We start from the raw sequence: 16,005 nt of genomic DNA, 5'->3' as shown, positions 1-16,005 counted from the left end.
ACTGTTCCTCGCTGTAATTATTCGTATTCGACATTTAGGCATGCAATGCTCTCTCTGTGCCTGTCCTAGCGCATTTTATAAAACTCTTTGTCTAGATGCCGTCTCGGATATACATGATCAATCTCATAGATAATTTTTTTCATACTTTAAAAACCTGCTGCTATAAGAAGTACTTTTTCTAAAAAAAAATTGTAATTATTATTTTAAAAAACAGCTTCCGCCAGGAGAAAGTCGCACTTGTTTCCAAAAACAATTCACAGCAGATAGTGTAGATATCACTTAATTCCTACAGAAATCAATGTGAAAATTAGATTTATTGGCTACTTACATTGTTAAAAATGACAAAGTGCTCCCTTTTATTTTCATAAAACCACAGAAGACCGAAATCATTTAATAAAGAATCCACCTAGTTTAATTTCACTGTAGGTCTCTTGCATCGAAACCAATTCTTCGAGCCTTTTCCTCATAAACCTGCCTTCCATTCTAGTATTAAGGGCAAAAATAATATTCTCAAAGAGAGTTAAAGTAGTAGCATTTGTTTGATCCCTGAAAAACCTTTCACACCGTTAGCCGAAAGAGATCGTGTAAATGAAACAGGATCCACGGTTTTAAACCGTTCGGTGTTCTCTATTAGCCCCAATGGTTTGATGATTTCTATTTGTATTTTTTGAAAAAAACAAAACGTCCCTTTAAAAAAAATTATTTAGTGTATTTTAAAAAAAAAAAAACCGGAAGAAAGAAGAAGAGAGAGAAGGACCGCCTGGCCGCCAGCGCTGCCGGGGTAGGTGGCGGCCGAGGCAGTGCGGGACCGGCGGCGTGGCCGCTTCTCCTCCCGCTACTTGTTGGGTTTCGCTGCGAGGGAACGAAAGCGGCGGGCAGGGCCGGCGGGCAGCCCCCCACCCGCGGGCAGCCCCCCGCACATCGGCCCGGGCCCGGCCCGGTGCGCCCCGTCGGGCGCGGGGCAAACTGGGGTGCGCTGCCTTCCCCCCAGGGCTCACTGCCCTCCGCTCGCCAGGACCAGTGCGGGGACAGCGCTGCTGGCCCCGACAGCGGGCCGGGCAGGGCCGGGCCGGAGGGCAGGAGCCGCGGCCAGGCAGGGCCCGCGGGGCCCGGGTTGTGCCTGCCCTCCCGCCCTGCCCGCTACGCGGCCGCGCAGCACCGCACCTAAAGCCGCCGGGATTTAGGATCCGCGCCCCGGCATGGGAGAGAGCGTCGATAAAATTCTGCGTATCAAATGAGCAATCATTTGTTGTGGTTACGTGTTGGGTAATGAAAGATGTTAGCAGGATCAATAAAAATGAAAACACTTTTACTTACATCTTGAATTACTGTTTTAAGGAGTGAGCTGTGGTGATGCAACAAACCAGAGAAAGATCTACAACCATCAAATGTCCTCAAATGAAATCAAAATGAACGCGTGTCACCCTTAGGCTCACCCCCGGCCCCCGCCCGAAAGCTCTCCCTACTCGCGCACCCCCCGAGAGGGCTGAGGGCCCCCCCGGCCGGCCCGGGGCCGGGCCCAGCTCCGCTCGGCGGAGTCATCCCACCACGTCGGTTTATTTCTATTTCGAAAGAAAAACTCTGCTATATTCGGGGGTGTCTAAAGGTCAAATAACAGGTCGTAGCCCGAGGCAAACGGGAATTTTAGAGGGACGAGGAGCCAGCCAGCTCCACGGCATCCTAAAAGCTTTCCCTCAGCTGCCGCTAAATAATAAAATATCTACGCATCTCCATCGTTTATTCCCGCGTACAGCGACCCGGCAGGCACACGCTCGGGAACCCGTGCAGCGCCCGAACCTGCGGAGGAACCTGCTCGAAATCGATCCCCCAACCCGCCATGGCCGTCGCTCCGCTGACTTATCCCAACCGAAATAAAAGCGGGGCCCTTATTAGCAGAAAATTATCGGGGAGATCTATTTCGGGGTGAATTCACGGTGAATTTAGCAAGAAGCAGCCCCAAACATGGAGGCTGGCAGAGCTCCGGGGGCCGCTCCCGCGGGCAGCGGCCGCATCCCCGCGCCGGGGCTGCGCGGCGGCGGAGCGGGCGCGGGGCTGGCGGGGCGGGCGGCCAGGGCGGCTCCTCGCGGCCCCTACGCGCGGCCGCGGCCGCTGCTCCGCGGGCGCGGAGGCGCCGGACGAAGTCTCTCCCTCCCCCGCCCTGCGCGCACCCCGCTCCGCGGGCGCGGGGGAGGCCGCACGGCCCCCGCTCCCCGCCACCGCCACCGCCGCCGCTCCGCGCCCCGCCCCGCCCCGCCCGCCGGCCCCTCCGCCCGCGCCGTGCCCCGCTGGGCACGCTTACCCCCGCCGTCCGCCGCACGCCGCCGGGACGGGCATCCGCTGCCTCCTAGATTTGCCCCCTAGGAGGAAAAAACTCAAAATAATAATAGTAAAAAAAATCATCTATCTGCATAATTTCAGATGAGAACGGGAGGAAGAAAAAGAAGAAGAAGAAAAAAAAACAACCCAAAACCAAAAAGGCAACCACCGCGGCTGCCACGCCAGTCCCGTTAAAAAAAAAAAAAATAAAGCACCAAACCCTCATAAGGTGTAGGAGAGATCTTTTATTGGACCAACTTAAACGCAAGAATTTACAGCCAGAATTACACGATCTTCATCAGCCCAACAGGCACCAGAGGCAGAGGCACAGGCAGCAATTTGTGTATTCCCTGGGTCTGCAGGAGATGAGATGGTTTTGGTGGAGGAAGGGGGTGGGAGAGAGGACAGACCCTCTTTCCCCCCAAAGAGCCTCAGTTTGTGGCTCAGGTAAAAATAAAAATAGGAAAAAGGAAAAAAAAACCACAACGAAAAATCTCTTCAGTGCCCCATTTTGCTCCATCTTTAAGTCCAGTCCAGGATCAATTCTTTCCCTTACATCCCCAGTCACAAACCAACAGCTTCCAGCTAAATCTTTTAAAGGTTAAAAGGAACAAAAATAGAAATAATAATCAAGGGTTTTTTCTTCTCCTCCTGCTTGTAGGACAGCGCATTTTGGTCAGTCTAGCCTTGCATTTAGGGATGCTACTTGCATTTGAATAGCTGCCTGGCTGGTTATGGATCGGGAGGCTATGAGAGGAATCAGTATGCAAATTGTTTCAGTTACAATCGAAGGGTTCGATCTGGAGAAGGTGCCTGAGCGGAAGTCGCTGTCAGCCAGCGGTGCATTAGGCTGCCATTGCCTCTGCCGTCTGGGCCTGCTCTCCCTTTCCCTCACCCTTTTTTATGCTTGTGTACAGGTTTCTCCGGCGGTAATTAAAACATACACACAAATCAGGGGCTGCTGCATATCACGTTGGTGCCTTTTGCAGGCTGCGGGCACAGGGAGAGGGGGAGTGGAGAGAATATATCGCCATGCTGCTGGGGTTATTATTATGCAGCAAGGGTGAGGCGATCAGTGAAATAAAACATTTATAAATGGTTTCGTGCTTACAGTAGGAGAGGTGGGCCGGGGGGGCCGCCCAGGCGCTGATCACACAGTGCAGGCTGCAAATCGATAACCCTTTCCTTGTAATCCCAGTAATTGTGGGAATCACGGCTCGCTGTTAAAGGGACAGTGGACTGCAGTGGGGGGTGTGGGGGCTGCGCTTGCAAAGGCCCTGTCCCCCAAGGGCCCACCCTGGCCTCCCCAGCTCTGCCTGGAAGGTAGCTGGCAAGGGGCAGGGGCAGGCTCTGGCCCCACTGAGCACCATTTCCACAGCCCCCTTTACAGTTACAGTAAGGCCCCTTCTGTCACCTGTGGCATCCTCCACCCAGGGCAGGACATGTCCAGCACCCCTGGCTGAATGCAAGGAGGGGAGAGACAGCAGCCCCCGGGGGTGCTCTGTACCTGTCAGATCCCCATGAATCCAGTGATGTTTTGTTGTGTGGCAGAGAAATGAGAAGGACTGGTGAAGTCTTGGTTGGAATCAGCCTGGTGTGAGCCGCCCCTGGTCCTGGGGTGCCCTCGGGACAGCACCCCAAGCCCAGCTCTGCCCACTGCCCCCTGTCCCCCAGGTGTGTGGCTGCGGGACCGAGGTGCCCGGCAGCCTCCAGGGCGGCCGGTGAGGGGGGTGCATGGGCAGGAGCGCCGGGGGCATGGGGCCCTGCTCCTGCCCTCTCCCTGCCGCTGACCATCTGTCATTCAATTAGGGCTGGGAGGCAGCTGAGGGGCTGGGGGGAGTGGGGCTGGGGGTCAGCGACCCCGCGCACAACGGCCTGCTGCCTCGCCGACGAGAAGAAGTTCAAATGTTAAATGCTCTCCGGCCCCGGCTTATCCAGGGCACTCGCCTTTGGAGGCAGTGCAGGGGTGAAGGGCATCAGTCATTAGCACTTAGATTTCAGCTCCGAGGCTGACCCTGCCTTCTGTTGGGGGATTTTGGCCTGAAAAGCCTTAACCCTTCCAGGGCAGCCCACACTCCTCTCCGGCCCCCACGTGGGCAGCCCCAGGCTGGCGCTGCCTGGCCAGGCTGCTCCCGCAGCCTCCCCTGTAGCCTGAGGCTGCCCCCCGGCCAGGTGGGTTTGGGCGAGAGGAGGGATCCCCGCAGCCCTGCCCACAGCCGGCCTCTTCCCTGACCCTGCCGAAGGGGTGAGCCAGGGCAACAAGTCAGTGCCAGCAGGGAGCCACGCTGTGGCCCTGTGCTGGAGGAAGCACACACGACCTGCCCACCCACGGCTGCACTTCCTGCAGGGTGCCTGACACCCCCTCTCCTTCTTACAAACAGACCAGAACAAATTGATGAATTGAGCTTCCACTATGCTAATTTGGACATTATAAATATTTAACTATCAACCCTAGCAGCCAGCCAGAGAGGGCTCCTCTCTCCTTTACATGCCACTTAATCTAAAGTAAATGTTTGTCCCAGAAGTGGCTAGGGCAATCTGGGCATCTCATTCCCTGCCCCTTCCTCCCTCAGGGGAGCCATGTGGGTCCAAAAGGGGATCTTGTCATATTTGACTCACTTCACAGAGTCTCCCTGCTGGCCTGCCTCCTTGTTTTGGGTGTGTTAAGAAGCTAACCTGTGGCAGAGATTGAACTGAGGCACTGTTCTGACTAGGAGGATTCTGACACTGTGCCTCAAATCAGACAGGTCTCTGACCGCATCACCCAACACTGGGGCTGCTCTGCCTGGAGCAGATTTCACATGTATCCAAAGGTAGAGAGACTCCTGACTCAGGATCAAGGCAAAGAAGAATGAGTTACCATGCTCTTTCAATAGAAACATGCTCCTCTGTGTCATGCAAACCCACAACATCTATAATTTCAGTAGGATGACACCTATCAAGAGACCCCATGGCCTTCATTTTGAGGACAGATTATATACCCCTCATGATATCAGCATTTGATATATTTGATAGATTTTCATGTTTGATATACTTACCGTTAGCTGCTGAAGGGGAGTAATTTTCTGTTTCAAGATGGGAGCACATCACAAGTGTTTGTTAATGATTTCAGAGCTTTGTTTTTCTGAAGGGCTTGAGCAGCTGTTTGAAACTCTTGGCTGTAGCAGTTTTGCAAGTTATTCACCTTAAAGGCAAAAGAAAATGTCACTCAGAGTGGTGCAGGGGTCTGTGGGGCTTCAAACAGCTCAGCTGGGGCTTGGTCTGGTATTTTTAAAGCATTTGTGTGGCAGCTGTGCCACTCACATGAAGCAGCAGGTCTTGGGAAGTTGCCTTTCTGTTTCTGAGCTCTGTCAATTTGCTAATGAGAAGCTTATGATATCTGTTACTTATGCTGACTCTGTCTCTCACCTGCTGGCAAAAAGTGAAGTTCTGCTCTAAGGAAGAGTGCCCTGGTTCTTTGGTACATCGCTGGGGTGGACACCATGTGCCACTGCACAGCCAGAGCTCGCAGTCCCTCGTGACAACCCCTGACTAAGCACAGAGCATGGCGTGATAAAATAAAGGCTCAAACTGTGCCAGGTGTGTCAAGAAAATATGGAAATATGGGTTTTCATTATCTGAGCATGCACAGTGACATCAACCCCTACATTAAAATACACACAAAACCAGGAAACAATACCTTGCCTGTAAATTTGTGTGGCTTCCCTCACACCTTCACCCCCCAATTATTTAGAAACACAGGGAATGTTGGTGGTTTTTCGTGCTGTCTTGCTCTCCTTTGCCTGAGACAAGCTGGCAGGAGGCTGGTAGGGTCCTGGTAGAAGGGAGGGTCCAGCCCATCGGGCTCTAAAAGCAGGCTAGGTGCTGCACTGGAGATGTGAAACACTAGTTACTTTGCTATAGGTTCAGATATTGGATTATCAGCAAAAGTTGATCCCAGTCACATGGCAGATCTTACATTTGCTGTCATAAAATCTATCATTATTTAATAGGCATGGAAATCAAATTCTTCTGTGGACTATGAAGGAAGAATCTTTTAAAAATGTCTGTTTACCACAACAGACAACATATCGATCATCAGTTTTGAGATCTCTCAGACAATTCAGAGATGTGTGTGCACACAAGCTGGCAGCTTGCTTTGCTGTGTTCACTGCCCAAAATCAAATCCAACTAAATGCCATACACTCAGCTTTCTGATCAGGTACATTTTAAATTCTTTAAAGACTGCTGTTTTGTTAAAGACAAATACTAAGGAAATTACATAGTATCAACCTGCCTCTAGTGATGCTCACAGGTACACACAGTGAGGAGATACACTCCTGTCTTTTGCCACAGAAGAAAAACTGCCTTCTCTGGTGGAAGCTCACCAGTATTTACCACTGTGAACAGCCTCATCTATTTTGGCAGCAGAAAGGGGCTGATCTTATCCTGACTTGAGTCAACACAAATTTTTTCCCTGATATTAGGGTCACTGGGATGGTTAGAAAGTGGACCAGGTTGCTTTTTTCTTTGCAAAGTCTACAAGCAGTGTATCCATCCCTCAGTCTCCCCATTTCTGCCTTGTGGTCCCTGGATGGGAGTTGTGGGATGAAATCAAAAAGTTGCAATGCTGGTGTGGGGCATGTAGGAGCTCCAGCAGGTTACAGCACCATCCCAGACCTGGACTCCTCCAGCTGGTGACAGAGCTGTGCCTGTCCCTCCTCTGTGCCCTGGTGAGGTAGTTCAAGTCATGACAAAGGGCTCTCCTGGGTAAGGACTATTAACTGCAGGTGAGTTATGATTTGCACCAGATTTCCTGATAGAGACAGTAACCCATTTCTCATGGATTGCAATAGAGCATTTGTAGATGTGTTTTTCCAAGTCCCTGTTTGTGGACACCCCAGGGCACTCCACGAGCTGCCATGGCTCCATGGTCCCCAGGCTGAGCCTGCTCTGTCCCTGGCAGCCAGTGGCACCTCTGTGACACCCAGCACTGAGAAGAGAGGAGGGGAGCAAGCACCCTAAAGCCCTCTAGCTTTAGAACTAGCACAGTCTTTAATCTGCACATATTTTAAGGTGTGGGGATCCCATAAATCCTTCCACATCTGGGATCGCTTGTAATGGCCGGTGTCAGGAGTTTACAGAAGAGCTTTCCTAAGATCTAGTGCCCAGAATCAATAGCAGCTGCAATTCCAGGCAGGGGGATAGGCCGAATCCCGATTTGATTCTCAGGTGTTTTCAATTGTATTTCCAGCAAAAAATTATTGTTGTTAAGTGATTCCTCTGGTCTGGTTGTGCCTTTTGAAGTTGCCTTTATTTCTTTGAGCTCAGATTCCTTGAGATCCTCTAGGTGCTCTGTCCTCAAACTTGCATGTATCTAATAAACCTGACAGCTTCCCAGCAGATGTCTCCATCTTCTCCATTTTCTCCTTTATTGAGGAGACAGACTTCACTGGAGAGTGCATCTTAGCTAGTGTGGCCAAGGCAGGCTCCTTAGAGAGCTCCCAGAGACCCAAGTCATCTACTCCAGCCATGGAGGAGCAAGGGGACCTTGCCTGGCAAGGCAGGGTTTGAAACACCCTGCAGCTCACACTCCATTCTCCATTTTCTCCCTTGCCCTTGTTTTGTGCTCTGACACCATCAGCTCCCATCCGACTGGAAGCATTCATGCTGCTGTGGGGTGAATTTTTTCAGGTTTCAGCCGCTCCACCTTCCCATGGGGAATGCCCCTCCTCATTAACATTGTTACCATTCCTGTTTGTGCAAGCGCTGCCTGGGAGCACCAGGAAAATGGAGTCTGGAGAAAAGGGCTCTGTTTTTCAAGTGTTTGGCCTGGGTCACAGCATGCTGGCCAGGATTGCTGACTGGACTCTGTCCTCTCCATGAAGCCCTTCTGGGTCTGTGCTAAATCACAAGCAAGTTTGGGCCAGACTTCCCTTGGCTGTCCCAGTTTGCTCTGAAGTGCCTACATCTGAAGTCCTTGTGGGTGGAAAAAAGGAACATGGAGGTGATGGGCAGCATCTGTAATAGGAAATTGCTGTCTGCAGATGTGTATGTGAAGGAAAGCCTATGTCAGACAATGGTATCAAGGGATAAATTCCACAAGTGAGTGAATCCATCTGAGTGTAAGACACAGGTTGTGCATTTTCCTCAAGAAGGAGCTGAACAGCTTCAAGGATATCAATCCATTTTATGAATGATGTGGTTTCCCTAGCACTGCCCATGCTTACTCAGTGGGAGAGAAGACAACAGGCAAATAAACAGATGTTTGGCTCATTTGGACTAGGTTTTGACCTTACTCCTTTTGCATTTAGGTGGAGCTATGCTAGTAGTTTCGCTTGAGTAAAGAGTTTGATTACATTCCTCTCTTGAAGAAGAAATGTGAGAGTGTCCAAGCTGAAACACCTTCTAGAAAATGCAACCTTCTCTCCTGGCTGGCTCTGCAGGTGGGTAGTGTGCAGTGGGAGATGCTCCAGCTCTTTTAAAACAAGCCTTTGTCCATCGAATACAATGGAGAGAAGCTTGTTACCACCACTAAGTATAGAAATTTCTCCTGCCTTTTCTTTGCACAAACGGAAATCTGATTGCTCCTTCTAATCTTCCCCTGTACACCCGGTGTTGCAGTGACCAGTGACAATGTGGCCCTGATAAAGACTTCAAGAGTGGACCTATTATCTATATCCCAGAAACGCTCCGATCATGTGGGAATAGTTAAAGGTAAGAAAATATATAACAGGTCATCTGTCTTTCAGCTCTAGTCAGCTCAGAGGTGGAAACAGATTGACGCAGCTGGGTGCAGCCATCCCGCTGGAGCCTGCAAATGCCGGCCAGCAGAGCTGCAGCAGGCACGGAGCACAGCCTGTGCAGTTCCCTGGGAAGCTGTTTGTCCACGGGGGGTTGGCTGTCAGCTTTGGGGCAGCCAAAGCACTGAAGCTGCTTGTTTGCCAAGCCCACTCTGATGAGATAGTGAGACTCAAAGCTGGGTGTGGTTCTCTGTCCTGTAGGCACGTGGGGTGACTTGACCTTTTGTTGATCCAGCTGCCCCTGCAGCCCCAGCACTGCGCTGAGGCCAGTGCTTGCTGGCAGAGGCAGGGAGCTGGCTGGCACCTGGGGGCAAGGGGTCTTGGGCGAATGAGGCAATGCAGACCCTCCCTGCCACCCGGCCCTGATGCTGGGGAAGAAGCTGGATGCTGAGACCTGCAAGCCTGTACACTGCTCTCTGGGTATTTGCTCATACACGGTATTGTTGTGGGCAGGGTGTAACCCCTGGCCTCTAGTGCAGATGGCTGCATGAAAACAATTAATCTTTTGGAGAGCACTGAATGGAAACATTAGTGCCTCGACCCCTAACACAGGTGAGCATCACTGCCCAAAGTGAAGGCCTGTGTGCATAGGGAGCTTTTGCTGACTGCAAGCTTTTGGAGGCTTGTGAATCTGCAAGAGAAGGCAGAGAAGGATGGAGAAATGGAGTCAGGGATACAGACAAGCACTGCACTCTCCTGGACAAGCACTGGGGCAGGAGCCTCGAGGAAAGCCAGTGAGCCCCTACGGGTGTGGGCTGGCCAAGGGGCTGGGAGAGGTGGGCAGCAAATACCCCTTGCTCGTATTCGTGCTGTGGAAAAGGCAGCATGACATGGCTCTTTGCTCCTGGCAGATAACCTGGAAGCCATCTAACAAATACCCCAGCTTCACCTATTTCTTATCCCAGGGGGAATCAACCATCTGCAGTTTTGCTGGTTGTGCTGGACAGGAAGGCATAGTTCATTAGCAATTTATACGTTCAGTTTGTCTCCTAAAATGGATCTTTCCAGCAGCAGGGATGTGTCATTTCCCTGTTGAGATGCTCCTGCTTTCACAGTGGTGACTCCCAAGCCAATCACTCTCAGTTCGAGCTGGAGTTACCAGCGTATGTAAATGACATAAATAAGCTGCAGGAGTGGGGTCATGTAACTGTTTTGTTAGGTTCTGCCCTGTCAGTCCTATGTCATGGATCCTGACAGAATATTAACATGTTTGCATATGTAAATGTGTTAAAGAGAGCATCAGCTGAGGGAATACATTAAACCCAGTCGTCCTTCCAAGTTGATTTAATCTGACAGCACCTCCATTAAAAAAATAAAAAGCATCAGTTTTCCCTTTGTGACTTGATGTACAGTAATTAGCTTGTTAGAGCAGGAAACACCTCCTTTCATAATTGATTTTGCACCCCTTTTACTTGGATATCTCTGACAAGCTGTTTCTTTTTCCCCAAGGACACCATCAGTACTTCCCATGTGTTTGGAATTTCATGAATGTGAATAATGAATATGATTTATCCCTCCACACTCCCATGCACAGATAATATATGTAGCCAATTTGTGAACTGGACCTTGCATCAGAAGGATTGGTGTCAAAGTATTAATAGTGCAGTGACCAACTGTGCACAGGAATTGGGGCCCAGCTAAGCAGTGATTTTTCTGGGCTTCAGCGAGGTGGGAATGGGGTGTGCCACGTGTTTGTCACTGGGGAGGAAAAAAAAAAAGAATGAAGATTTTCTGAATGGTCCTGTGTATCTAAGTTAGCATGCCAAATTGGTTGCTTATTACAGCTGGCACAGTGCCTTAGCAGGCTAATGTGTTAATAATGTGTAATGTTTCTCTTAGGCAATGGCACCACTCTTCATTAGCGCGTCTCAAGCCCTGTCACTGTTGCTTAGCTCGACATTTTGTTTCTGATGTTCGAGTGAGGGTATTTGAAATCAGGGTTTCAGATCTGCTAATACATGTCACACACTCTTTAAAAATGGATTTTAAAAGGGCCTCAATAATTTTATGGCTACTAATAACATTTGTAGCTATGTGAGCTAAGCTAATGATAAGAGTAATCAAATTTCATGTTTCACGGCATAAAATGAGCAACTGTAGGGGTCAGGAAGGTATTCACTCCCTGCCCTCCTCCCCTGGGAACCACTGTCTTTTCCGGTTGGTTCAGTAGATGAGCGGTGTTTGGGATGTGAAACAGCACAGTGCTGCAGGGAAGTTCAGGGTCTCGCACTGTACAGAGCAAGGATCTTATTTATAAGCATCAGAATTCTGGTTTCCCTTAGCAAATGGAGCAAAACATTTGAATGATACATTTGTTTTGCACTAATTATATCCCACGCTGGCATCAAATATATGAAGTTGAGCCGCCCAATTTTTGTGGCTGTTTGCTCAAGTTCCCTAAATTTGACATATGAGCCTCATATTTCTGAGTGGCCTCAGCTCGGCCAGGTAACCCATATTCTAATTTTTCAATCAATGAGGGTGCTTGTTCAGGCTTTCTTCAAATTTCTATGTTTTCACTCTCTCTATTAGCAAGTTTGTTTAGAGCATTTCTTTAGCACTGAGAATAACTGTGAGAGGCATCCGAGGGAGCCTGGAGTCACCAGCAAACACCTTCCTTGGCAGGTACCACCACAGGGCCACAGTGGGATTTGGCAAGGCAACAACTTGTTTAACTGATGTCTGGTTTTGATAAAGACTTTCAGTCCCTTGTTTAGCCAAATAGTGCCTAGAGCACTTTCCAGCACCCATACTTTTAGTGTGATGTGTTTTTTAAAACCTTTTAGTGCATTGTGCCAGTGATGCAGTGATGAGCCTAAAAGGCCTCACTTAACACAATGTGTAATAAACCAGATTGTGCTGAATAAAAAAATCCAGCACAGACAGTCAAAAAGCTCTCTCTGTTTTCTAAGCAGAAAACCAGCTTTAATAATTAAAAAAAAAAAAAAAAGAGATATTTTCCAGAAAACCTTGGCATCAGGCTTTGCCAGGAGTATTTTTTTAAGGCTTGTAGTAGATTGCCATAAGGGGGCTTCCTGGTACATCAGGGAACACAATGGGAAAGGCTGAAGTTAAAGACCCTTTAATTGAGGCCTTCAGAATGGTAAGTATAACACTTCATTGCTCTGTTTAGGGGATTTTGAGTATCTCTACCATCAAGGCTACATTTGTCTGTAGGATTAATCACTTTTTGATCCAGAGGGTTTAAGACAGACAGCTTACTAGGAATGTGCTGCATGGCTCTCCCAGGCTGGCAATTAGCTTTGTTTTTTCATATTGTCTTGTTTATTATGCTCTTCTTCATCTCTTTTTTTTCCTGACCATCATGTTAATATACTAATTGATTTTTAATCCATTTTAATTCCATTTTTAGCTGTGCTTTTGGGGGATTTTTTAACAGAGGACTTTTATTAAAATCTCTGTGTCAAACACAGAACAAGAAAAACTCCTGCTGCTGAGCAGAGAACAGGTCTGTACATAGATGACACTGCAAAGAAATCCTTGGAGAAACTCAAAGACATAATTTTGCTCTATTTTAGGGCTTTCTCTCAAGACTTTCTTAGGTTCTCCTGCTTGCTGGAAAATCATCAAGTATCTGAATGATGCCCAGTACCACTTAAATTGAACACAAACGGTCTTCTTTGGGACATCGTCTGTACCTCACATGAAAGAAAAAAATATGTCACTGGAGCTGTGTGTGTCCACTCAGGAAGCTGTCCCCTGCTCTCGACAGGCTGTTTTCTCCTACATATCACTGGCCCTGAAGGGCAGAGAAAACACATACCCTGTGCCCATACTCCTAGTCCTTTATGGGCTAGCACAGAAGATGCAGGGAGGGGTTCCTGAGCTCTAGACCAAAAATGTCCATCAAGACTGTGGCTGGGAGGTATCCATGTGCAGTTCTCACATGGGATGACACATGTATGGGACCTGTGAACTGTCAGCAAATAACACAGCACTTGGCAAAGCCCCCCCAGACCTGCCAGCTTGCTTTGTAGCTGGAACCAACCCAAATGTCCTTGAACGCTACCTGAGGGCTCGGATCTTTTCTATTTCCAGGTGAGGCTTTACCCTGAATCTGCTGGGTGGCCTTGGTTAAGCAAGTTCACTGCTCTGCATCCACTTCCCGCTTGGGAACCTGCAGGAATGATGCTGACCACTTTTATACAGCAGTTTTTTATACCCTGAGGACAAGCACAATCTCAGGACTGCATATTGTTGTGTAGAACAGCGCTCGGTTGATGTAACTACAGCATACCAAGCCAAAGCTTATTGAAATACATGGGACTGCAATGAAATGACTTTGGTCAGTTTTGGATCAGATGCTCAAAGCTGTAAAATTTTTTTTGACCTTCTGACATCTCCAGTGTGAAGTTACTAGAACAGTCAGAGCTGGATGCAGCACGAGCCACGCTTTTCTGGCACAGGCAGTTTGTCTTCCTTTTTCCTGGCTCTTCTTTTAATAAATGTAACTTTTTCTCCTATGGCTCAGGCATTGTGTTGAACCACCCCGACAAATGTTCTCAGGTTTTTAAAATATTCGGTATTAAAGAGATCAGGCCAGATGTGTTCTGCTGCCTTCATCACTCTAGGTTGTGTACTCTGTGTTGAAATGATTATTGTCATCACCCGGTGAAAGGCAGCTGATGAAAGACTCTCTCTCCCTCTGATGAGCTATCTATCCGCCCCTGCCCAGTGCAGAGTGCACAGGTTTTGTTTTTGAATGATATATTGCTGTGTCAAAGTGGCTTATGTGCTGCTTAAACTTATGCTGGTGAATGATAGAGAGTATGTATTAAACAATCTCACTGCAATGGGAGCTGTATTTTCTCATCTCCATCTTTGGGAGCACCAAAGCCAACCCCCCCCTCCATGAGCCCGGCAGGGACTCCTGGACAGGATGTCTGGGTACATCTGCCTTCACACTGGACATTTTCAAAGGAATACAATTGGATACCAACCATTTTAAGTCTTTCTAGAAGACACAATTGTCCTTTTTCCCCCCCCCCATTCTGTTGATGAAGGAAACTGTTCTACATAACACATTTTGAAATGTTTTGGGTTTGGGTACCTTTCCCATAAAACCTTTTCTGTTCTCAAGTAGCCTAGCTTTTGTTTTCCCACTTGTCCCCCTTTTACTCCACTTTAATCCTATTTTTTCCAATTCTTTGCAAGGTTCAGCAACAATAGCTAAGAAGGGATAGAAGAAGAGGACGCTATATTTCCATTTTGAGTCTATTGCCAAACTCCCAAATCATCTCCCAAGGAAAGGTTTGATGAACAAAACGTATTAAAACCACCATTTTGCCTTGAAAATGTTTTGAATGGAAAACTCAATTTTCAAAGCCTTCCACACTTCCACAGTCCTCCAGTGTATCTGGTGAATTCCAGCATTGCTGAGCAGAGCCCATAACATGAATAAGACCTTTCCAAACAACTGAGAATAATTAAAAAACCCAAAGTGCAGACATTTTCCCCGTGTAGTGACACAATCAAATACTTAACCAAAAATAATGTAATGAAAAGTCTAGGTCACAAAATGGAGTACTTCAGCCTGGAAAAACAGTTTTCTGACCTTCTGGATTTCCTCTATCAGAGCACTAGCATGCAGTGAGCAAACCCTATTTCTTACAACAAAGAAATTTAGCAATCTGCGAGGCTGTGTCACCTTGCTGGCAGAAACACTGAGCGGCAATAGTGCTGAAAGTCAACACTAATAGCTGACACCAAATTAAACTGCCAGAGTTTGTGTGATGTAGTTCTGTCACCCTTTGACACATTTGATGTGAATTCAGAGGCTTCTGCTGTAAACTCATCAGCAGAGCTCATGACGCATCATCTTTACATATCTGTCCATCCACATTTGTCAGCAAACTGCGAGCCTCAAACGACTCCAGCCATTGGGATATAGATTGCTTTACCTTCAAGTATAGTAAATAGAGTGTTTTAACACTTGTGATACCCTCAGCTCCAGCTTTTAACTGACAGAGCCTTGTTAGCTGCACTTCAGCCTTTCTGTGTCCACGCTGAACATGGTGATTGATGAGGGCTGATTATGGCAGTGGGGTGGCCCATCCCTTCTTAACCTGTGGCTCAAATCATCTCCAGTTTGCCCATGCAGAAGAGCAGCAGGCACACTCCTAAGTGTCTTCATGAAGTGCCTGATTGAAAGGCCACAGCCAATTAGGTTGAGCTGAAATGGACACTTGCAGGATGTCTTTGCCTCTCAATTTACCGTGTGGTGCCTGCAGAGAGCAGGCATTAAAAAAGTGCTGATAGCCCTCACGTCTGCTTCACCCAACAGCTCTCAAACCTGGGGCTGGTGTTTCAGCCCAGGAAACATGGCAGGGTGGCTGTGCCCTCTCTTCACAGCCTCGGACTAGGAATGGCCCCAGCAATCTGGGGGTCAGACCCTGGTGCAGCACACAGTGCTCACAAATGCATGTCATGCTGTTGAGGTGGTTGTTCACTAATGACAAATAGATAACCTCCCCCCAGATAACATGGTATTTCAAAACAGGAACAACCCTCCACGTGTATTTCTCCCTGGGCAATCTGAAAGGGATTTCTAATGTTTATTTTTCTGTAAACCCATTTAGTATTTCTGCAGTTTCAGACTGATGTCTTTTGGTTAAGAGTTCCTAGTTTTCCAACTAATTTTGGACTTACCGGGGTGTCCTCAGAAGACAGCAGGGGTCTCCTCAGATGCTGGGGTGTGTGTGAGCGCTGGACTTGATATGATGGTCTGAGCAAATGCTGAAGAGGCTCACCAGATCTGTACCATGCTTGTGTCTCCCCTATGGACAAGAAAGGAAAAGGGAATGCACTTTATGTCTCCATGGTATTTAACCCATGTGTAAACTTCCATAGCATCTTATTTGCCACATATTGCCCCAGCAGGTTTAAT

At 48.3% G+C, this 16,005-nt stretch overlaps 1 long non-coding RNA gene across 2 annotated transcripts in view; it reads right to left on the bottom strand.

Annotated features, from left to right (window-relative positions):
* The window catches only part of LOC127475136 (uncharacterized), a 121,570-nt gene that overhangs the window by 3,754 nt on the left and 101,811 nt on the right, over positions 1 to 16,005 (bottom strand). The window contains exons 2-4 of one of the 2 annotated variants that reach the window (XR_007906103.1): positions 15,768 to 15,895; positions 5,355 to 5,500; positions 2,300 to 2,357 (exon numbers count right to left, since the gene is read on the bottom strand). This is a non-coding gene — a long non-coding RNA (uncharacterized LOC127475136). Of the gene's footprint in view, positions 1 to 2,299; positions 2,358 to 2,489; positions 2,673 to 5,354; positions 5,501 to 15,767; positions 15,896 to 16,005 lie in introns of those variants that run through there. The other variant, XR_007906104.1, reaches the window with a different exon arrangement.

The sequence above is a fragment of the Manacus candei genome, unplaced genomic scaffold, assembly GCF_025592945.1.
Source record: "Manacus candei isolate 608988 ecotype Guabito, Panama unplaced genomic scaffold, ASM2559294v1 h1tg000046l, whole genome shotgun sequence".
NCBI lineage: Eukaryota > Metazoa > Chordata > Aves > Passeriformes > Pipridae > Manacus > Manacus candei.
This window is presented reverse-complemented; position numbering and strand designations above follow the sequence as displayed.